This window comes from Silene latifolia, chromosome 11 (genome assembly GCF_048544455.1).
Source record: "Silene latifolia isolate original U9 population chromosome 11, ASM4854445v1, whole genome shotgun sequence".
NCBI classification, from domain to species: Eukaryota; Viridiplantae; Streptophyta; class Magnoliopsida; order Caryophyllales; family Caryophyllaceae; genus Silene; species Silene latifolia.
The window spans coordinates 189,111,044-189,118,096 of NC_133536.1; positions in this window are offsets into that span (position 1 = coordinate 189,111,044).

Below are 7,053 nucleotides of genomic sequence, written 5' to 3' on the forward strand. Positions count from 1 at the left end.
ATACAGAGGAATCTTACACCTTATACTAAAAGTGTAACCTCCATGTTACTATTCACTAATGAATAGTAACTCCTACAATGAATAGTGCCATTTTATTTGGGTTGGACTGAGTGATGTTGTTTTATTGGGCCTTGTTTGTTAGGTTTGCTCCATTAAGTTCAATACTGAATAGTGCTGACTTTCTTTGCGAGATCCTTGCCTTTGAGCATGCGGCTCAAACTTTGTAGCACCTTGCATATTTGTCCTCACAATATAATTGGTGTAATTCACTTTCACTAGCAATAAATTGAGCAGTGAATAAAATATAATTGGTTCAATTAACTAATGAATAGTAATTTCAATAATGAATAGTTACTTAGAAAGGTTCATTTGCGATAAACTGTGTATTTAAATTTACTCGGAAACAACGATTTAATTTGCAATTAACTAATGAATAGTAATTTCAACAATGATTAGTTACTCAGAAAGGTTCATTTGCGATAAACTGCGTATTTAAATTTACTCGGAAACAATGATTTGCAAAGGACAGCCATTTCATTTACCAATATAATCTGAGTGGTATTGGTATTCTGTACTCGACCGGGTAGGTTCGTCGTGTGTTTTGGGGTAGTTTACTTTTCCAAATTAGAGGCGTAGTTTTTTTTTTTTTTTTTTTTTTTTTTTTTTTTTTTTTCTGATATTCACGCTCCCAACAAAGCTAAATTATTTTTTTATATAATCGATTAAACCATCAAAACCATAAAACATCAATAGTTTTATATGGTGAGCGCCACTCAATATGTACGTACATCCGGAAAAAAAAACGATAACATACACATAAAACGTAAACAATTAAAAGATCATGAACTTGGATTTATGACATTATATGTCATTGTTTTGCTTCAGAAAACATCAAATGTGAGAATATAATGAGCTACGTTTAATACTTATTGTCTATTCGAGGATGAGAACAGGAAAAGAATGAAGAGGAAAAAAATGGGGAGGAAAGAGAATCACGGGAGGGGAATGAGGAATAAGGGGAAGAGGGAAGAGCTTAGGGGAGTAGGTAGAAGAAGAAGAAGAAGGGGAAGTCAGAGAATACAAATGGTGAAAGGGGAAACGGATAGAGGTCGACGAAGAGAATAAAAGGAAGTAATATGAGAGCAAGTGGAGGAGAAGGGGAAACGAAAGGTATAAGGAGGAAGAGGAAAAGGAAAAGGATGAAGGTTGAGAAAGAGAGTAAGGGTAAAGAAGAGGAGGTAGAGAGGGGAAAATATAAGGATTTAGACGATAAGAGAAAAGGGGAAGAGGAAGGAAGAGAGAAGAGAAAGTGAAAGATACGGAGGAGGGGTATTTGGAAAAATGGAATAAGTAATATGAGAGTAAGTGTAGGAGAAGGGGAAATAAAGAATACATAAGAGGAGAATATGGTAGAAGGTATAAGGACGGAGAAGGTGAAAGGGAAGGACGACTATGAGGTTGAAGAAGAAAATGTGGTTTAGGATGCGACGTCGTTGAAGAGAAAAGAGAGAGATAAAAAGGATGACAAAGTAGAGGGTGCGAAAGGTTGGGGAAAACAGAAGGAAGAAGATGAGGAGGGCTAATGTGAGAAGAGCGATTAGTATGAGGAGGAAGGGGAGGAGGAGGTGTGATGAACGTTACTTCTCAAAGTACAATATAATACTAATGTCGTATGTACTCAATAGAGGCAATCGTAATTAGGATATCATTTTTTTCGAATAAGCATAGAGGGACTAGACATATGAGAAGGCATGAAGACATGAAAATAGAAAGGGGGAGGAATAGGAAAGAGGGCAAGGAGGAGGATGAGAATAAGGAGGCGACAACGTTAAAGAGAAAAAATAAGGAGAAAGGAGAGAACGAGAAGAAAGGGGAGAATACTGATGGGGAAAAGGATAAAGGTCGAGAAAGAGAATAAGGATTAAAATAGGAGGTAGGGAGAGGAAAATGTAAGGACGTGAACCATAAAAGGAAAGAAAAATATGCAGGATTGGGAGGAAAAAGGGGAAAATATGAAAGAGTGGTACGAGAAAAAAAATGAGAAGGGTAATAATATGAGAGCAAGTGGAAGAGAGAGGAAACAAAGGATATATAAGAGGAGGATAGAGGGCATAGAAGGTATAAAGGGGTAGGAAGGGAAAAGAGATGGTGGTCGAGAAAGAGAGTAAGGGGAAAGAAGAGGTAGAGAGAGAAATTAAAGGATGCGAATGATAAAAGGAGAGGGAAAAAGCCTGGCGTGGAGGAGAAATAAGAAAATATAGAGGATTCGTACGAGTAAAAATGGGCGGAGGCGTGATATAAAAGCATCTGGAAGAGAGGGAAGGGGACAAAGGATATAAAAGAGGATGATGGTGGTAAATGGAAGGTATATGGGAAAAGGAAGAGGGAAGTTACGGAGAAGGACCACGAGGATAAAAGAGAAGGGGAAGAGGAAAGAATGGGATGAGGAGGATGACGATGAGAATAGCGAGGAGGGCGAGGGAGGAAAGATAAGGAAATTGAGTGAAGGGGTGAAAGATGTTACAGAGGAAGATGAATATATAAAGAGAGAAGGGAATGAGGAGAGATATGAAAAAGGAGGGGATGAAAAGGGAAAAAGGGGAGTAGAGGGAGAGGAGAAAAAGGAAAAAAAGAGAAATAAATGGGAGGATGAGGAGGAGGAGGACGAGGATAAGGGGCGGGGAAGGGAGGATAAAGAAAGGAGAAGGAGAAGCATGGAAGGTTGATTATAGGCTAATTTGATGAACCTATCAGATGGTCGAAAATTAAATTAAATTAGCTTTACTATATAAGGTGATGTGTTTGAGGTTATAAATGATGATAAAGATGGTGGGGGAAAGACAATGACGATGATGATGATGAGGAGGAGGAGAAAAGGAGAATGATCATGATGACGAAGGTGGCGGTGTGTGTTCATAAACCTACATTTTAAGTGAAAATGTTTAGAACTTACTATTAGAGTTATGCAATTGTTTGAACCGAGTCTGATATATGTGTTTTGTTTACTTCCCAAGCAAATACCACTAATGCTTGTGTATTCCATGTAAATGTGTTCTTCAATAGTTAACCATTCAAGCAAAAGGCGTATTTTTTTTCCTAATAGTCACACTTTCAACAAAGCTAAATATTTTTTTTATGTAATCGCTTCAACCATCAAAACCATAAAACATCGATAGTTTCATTTTCAGAGCCACCCAATAGGTACGTACACTCGAACAAAAAAATTTACGATAACATACACATAAAACGTAAACAATTATAATATCTTGGGAGACCGTGCACACCGCGCAAGGAGCAACAAAATATAGGGGAGAAAACGAACAGGAAATGGGAGAAGGAGGATGATAAGATGGAGGAGCATACGGAGGCGACAACGTTAGTGAGAGAGAGAGAGAGAGAGAGAGAGAGAGAGAGATGGGCGAATGAGGACGAGAGGGAGAAGATAAGGGAGAAAATAAGGTAGAGGGTAAATGGAAGAGGAAGGAGGATAATGCGGATGCGGGGAAGGAAAAAGGGGTGGAGATCCAGAAAGAGAGTAATGAGAAAGAAGAGAAGGTAAGAGAAAGGCAAATAAAAGGATGTGAACGATAAAAGGATATGGAAATAGCTAAAAGGATGTGCATCCGACCAAAGAGGAAATAGCTAAAAGGTTTACGGTAAAAAAAAAAAAAAAAAAAAAGTTGCCTAACGGAAAAGGTAAACAACATTAAAAAGATTTCTTGTTTTCAAGAGTATTGAACTAAACTACTACGGATTAGGGTTTCTGATTGTAGATAAGGCTTATGGGTTCAATTTTGGATTTGTTGTGCTCTTATTGTGGAGAATTACCTATTTGTCTACTATTCGTTTAACAAAATTGTGTTCAAGCTAATATATACCGTTTCTTTTTTTGCCTATATACATTGCAATCTAGAGTACTCTACCGCTTTTTATCGCATATAAATTTATGGAAAATATACAATGTAATCGCCAATAAAAGGGTATACAAAGTCAAACGAAAATAAGAATGTCCTATGTCCAAACTTCACAAATATTTATTATAAATATATTTATCAACTCGATCAATTATACAGGCAAAACTATCTTGGGGTACCGTGCGTAACGCGCACGGTGCAACCAACTAGTATACACAAAAGTATCCTGGCTAAACTAGTACTATGTAGAGGTGGCAATCGGGTCAGCCGGGTCGGGTTTGGGTCAGGTCAAGCCAGTTCGGGTCATATCGGGTCAGTCACCCTTTTCGGGTCGGATTGGGTCGGGTTCAGGTCATTATCGGGTCGGGTCATTTCTGGTCAAATGATGTATCGGTTCGGGTCGGGTCATTATCGGGTCGGATCATTTCGGGTCAAATGATGTATCGGGTCGGGTTATTAACGGGTCCGGTTACTTTATCACATTACTTCAATTTTTGACCATTAAATTTAGTTTTTAAGAATTATTTAGTTTAATTACTTCATTATTAATTCAAACATAACAATCTAATTACAAAATCACTTTCATTTTGATCAATATTAAACTTAATAATTGTCGGTTCATCAATTTAATCGGTTCAGTATCGGGTCGGGTCAATATTGGGTCGGGTTGGGTTCGGGTCACTGATCATTGGTTCAAGTCGGGTTACGGGTCGTCATCGGGTCGGGTCGCTGGCCATCGGGTCATGTCGGGTTACGGGTCATCATCGGGTCGGTTTCGGGTTGCGATATTTTAGGGTCGGGTCGGGTTTGCTCGGGTTCGGGTCGGATCAGACTTGCCAGTTCTAGTAATATGCAGTAGGAAAGGCAGCAACTTAAAAAAGTGTTCGATCTTGTTAAAGGCTTTGTTTGGATAAAAGAAATGGTAGTAACGGAAGGAAAGGAAAAAGAGGGAAGAGGAATGAAGGACGAGAGTTTCCCCTTTGTTTTTGGTAAAGCAAAAGTCTTACAACATTCACAAATGTCTTTTTTGGTAAACAACGGATTAATATTAGGAGAAGTAAATTTAGAAAGCAGATTTGACTAGCATAATGATTTAGCGGGTTTGACTAGCAGATTTATTTAGCAGAATTAATTTAGAGGTGTTTGGTAATTAACAGTTTTAGATTAGCAGATTGTTTAGATCCTTTGTAAAATGACAAATAAGAATATGAATAAATTATTTATTAAATATATAAAAGGAAGGTTAGTATTTTTTAAGGGGGTAAATAAGACAATTTTTTTTTATTTCTAATCCGCTAACCCAATATGCTGGTAGGAGCAGCATATTGCAAAATAGCATATTGGACCCCAATATGCTATTTTAATACTCCGTATGTCATTAACCAAACATTTTAAATAGCACATTCATAAGTCAAACATGTTAAACTTCTCCAATATGCTGAAATTTGGCCAATATGTCATTTACTAAAAAGAGCCAAATTCTCACTTTAGAGGGACACTACCTTTCTACAGCTTTAGACGGATAGTGTCTCTCTCACAAAATGAGAGTGTATAGTGCAAATGGGTAGAAAATTGATACCCCCACTTGCCCTCCCACTTGCATTTTGTGAGAAGGTCACTATGCTTTAGACGGATAGTGTCCGTTTACAATGAGACGAATTGTACAACATTTAACATTAGACAAGATAATTCATGTATCACAGAGGTGGGGATTGCTATATTTATATACACAAATTCTTATTATAGACGGGAGATATTCGTCTATAGTTATAGACAAGCCAAATATTCATTCACTTTATGCATAAGACAAGCAACAAGTTGTATGGTGAACCCAAAAATGTCAAAATTTTAAGCATATTTTACCCATCTTTTACTTTAGACTAATATATCCATTTATAGTAAGACTAATTGATTTATATAGGAGAGCATGGTACATATTCTTGTAATTTTATATTTTAAATGTGTGGCTCTATTTTGTACAATTTGAACTTGGTATTTATTGAGACTTTCATAGCTGCCAAAAAAAAAAAAAAAAAAAAACATAGTTTCATTCCATGTGAGAGTATATTCTTTTGTTTTTTAATAAGGTAAAGAAATTAGGTTGATTTTCTACGATAGAATCAATCTATTTCATTTTTTGGATAAGCGAGATAAGTTGAAGTCATCGACTTTCAAACCATTTCAAAAATGTTGAACATGAATGTCTATTTGTATTGGCCTTCTCTTTATATATATATATATATATATATATATATATATATATATATATATATCTAATAGCATCCCCGTACATGAGCTATGAGCTACTCACTCCATATACCTAGAGCTGGACTTCGGGCCGGTTCAGCACGGGCCGGGCCGGGCTGAACCCGGGCTGGGTTGGTGGATGGGGAGCCCGAGCCCACACTGCTGGCTGTGGGTGTGCGGGTTAGGGGCGGGCCGGGGCGGGCTGGGAAGTGGTGGCCCTGAACTGGCCCGGTTGGGTAAAGTGGGTTAAAAAGTTGGCGGGCTGAGTGGGTTGGGTAGTGTGGGCTGGGGAAAAGAGAACCCGGAACCGGCCCGGATTGTTGAGCGGGCTGGGCGGGCTGTGATAGTGGGTCAACGGGCTGGAGTATTTTGAGCCCAATAGTGTGGGCCGGGCTGGTGCGGGCCGGGCCAACCCGTGCTGGAGTCCAGCTCTACATATACCACATCAATACTTAAAAGTGATGGTGACTTAAAGTGGGGAATACCATACTTAGTTCTTGGAGTACGCCATAAATTACTCACTATTGCGACAGTTTTTATTACTTATCGAAAGACTTTAATTCTGCATCAGCTAGTCTTGCTATAGCCGGATATATTCGTCTATAGCTAAAGACGAGTCAAATAGCCTGAAAGTGGTGATATTTTTTGCCCCACCACCCCACTTGTTGTTTGTCCTATTAGGAATATGGTATTGTATTGGCCCGTCTTTGATTATAGACGGATATGTGCCGTCTATAATGAGATTTTGAGATTCTGCATATAAATATATAACTAGTGTTCGCACATTTACGGTATATATAGAGATTTATTTTTAATTAATTGATATATCATTACTTTTTCATATATCTTATCATATTTTGATATGAGAAAAAAAAAATGAACTATGAACTAA